This window comes from Chanos chanos, chromosome 7, assembly GCF_902362185.1.
Source record: "Chanos chanos chromosome 7, fChaCha1.1, whole genome shotgun sequence".
In the NCBI taxonomy this organism is placed as follows: Eukaryota; Metazoa; Chordata; class Actinopteri; order Gonorynchiformes; family Chanidae; genus Chanos; species Chanos chanos.
The window spans coordinates 2459159-2461658 of NC_044501.1; the positions used below are offsets into that span (position 1 = coordinate 2459159).

At 53.0% G+C, this 2500-nt stretch overlaps 1 protein-coding gene across 2 annotated transcripts in view; it reads right to left on the minus strand.

Moving 5' to 3' along the window:
- Positions 1 to 2500, minus strand: part of LOC115817608 (adhesion G protein-coupled receptor E2-like) — a 25409-nt gene that overhangs the window by 11315 nt on the left and 11594 nt on the right. The gene's annotated exons all lie outside the window — the stretch shown is intronic.

Below are 2500 nucleotides of genomic sequence, written 5' to 3' on the forward strand. Positions count from 1 at the left end.
TACCATCCACCACCTTCACAACACCCTTACCATCCACCACCTTCACAGCACCCTTACCATCCACCACCTTCACAACACAATCCATCACCTTCACAACACCCACACAATCCACCACCTTCACCACACCCATACAATCCATCACCTTCACAACACCCACACAATCCACCACCTTCACCACATCCATACCATCCACCACCTTCACCACATCCATACCATCCACCACCTTCACCACACCCATACCATCCACCACCTTCACCACTCCCATACCATCCACCACCTTCATACCATCCACCACCTTCACCACTCCCATACCATCCACCACCTTCACCACATCCATACCATCCACCACCTTCACAACACCCTTACCATCCACCACCTTCACAACACCCACACCATCCACCACCTTCACCACATCCATACCATCCACCACCTTCACAACACCCTTACCATCCACCACCTTCACCACTCCCATACCATCCACCACCTTCACCACATCCATACCATCCACCACCTTCACCACATCCATACCATCCACCACCTTCACCACATCCATACCATCCACCACCTTCACAACACCCTTACCATCCACCACCTTCACAACACCCTTACCATCCACCACCTTCACAACACCCTTACCATCCACCACCTTCACCACTCCCATACCATCCACCACCTTCACAACACCCACACCATCCACCACCTTCACCACTCCCATACCATCCACCACCTTCACCACTCCCATACCATCCACCACCTTCACCACTCCCATACCATCCACCACCTTCACCACATCCATACCATCCACCACCTTCACCACTCCCATACCATCCACCACCTTCACAACACCCACACCATCCACCACCTTCACTACACCCATACCATCCACCACCTTCACCACATCCATACCGTCCACCACCTTCACCACATCCATACAATCCACCACCTTCACCACACCCATACCATCCACCACCTTCACCACTCCCATACCATCCACCACCTTCACCACATCCATACCATCCACCACCTTCACCACTCCCATACCATCCACCACCTTCACAACACCCACACCATCCACCACCTTCACTACACCCATACCATCCACCACCTTCACCACATCCATACCGTCCACCACCTTCACCACATCCATACAATCCACCACCTTCACCACACCCATACCATCCACCACCTTCACCACTCCCATACCATCCACCACCTTCACCACATCCATACCATCCACCACCTTCACCACTCCCATACCATCCACCACCTTCACAACACCCACACCATCCACCACCTTCACAACACCCATACCATCCACCACCTTCACTACACCCATACAATCCACCACCTTCACCACATCCATACAATCCACCACCTTCACCACATCCATACCATCCACCACCTTCACCACACCCATACCATCCACCACCTTCACCACATCCATACAATCCACCACCTTCACCACATCCATACCATCCACCACCTTCACAACACAATCCACCACCTTCACAACACCCACACCATCCACGACCTTCACAACACCCTTACCATCCACCACCTTCACCACTCCCATACCATCCACCACCTTCACCACATCCATACCATCCACCACCTTCACCACACCCATACCATCCACCACCTTCACCACATCCATACAATCCACCACCTTCACCACATCCATACCATCCACCACCTTCACAACACAATCCACCACCTTCACAACACCCACACCATCCACGACCTTCACAACACCCTTACCATCCACCACCTTCACCACTCCCATACCATCCACCACCTTCACCACATCCATACCATCCACCACCTTCACCACTCCCATACCATCCACCACCTTCACCACATCCATACCATCCACCACCTTCACCACACCCATACCATCCACCACCTTCACAACACCCACACCATCCACCACCTTCACTACACCCATACCATCCACCACCTTCACCACATCCATACCGTCCACCACCTTCACCACATCCATACAATCCACCACCTTCACCACACCCACACCATCCACCACCTTCACCACACCCACACCATCCACCACCTTCACCACTCCCATACCATCCACCACCTTCACAACACCCATACCATCCACCACCTTCAGTACACCCATACAATCCACCACCTTCACCACATCCATACAATCCACCACCTTCACCACATCCATACCATCCACCACCTTCACCACACCCATACCATCCACCACCTTCACCACATCCATACAATCCACCACCTTCACCACATCCATACCATCCACCACCTTCACAACACAATCCACCACCTTCACAACACCCACACCATCCACGACCTTCACAACACCCTTACCATCCACCACCTTCACCACTCCCATACCATCCACCACCTTCACCACACCCACACCATCCACCACCTTCACCACTCCCATACCATCCACCACCTTCACCACATCCATACCATCCACCACCTTCACCACTCCCATACCATCCACCACCTTCACAAC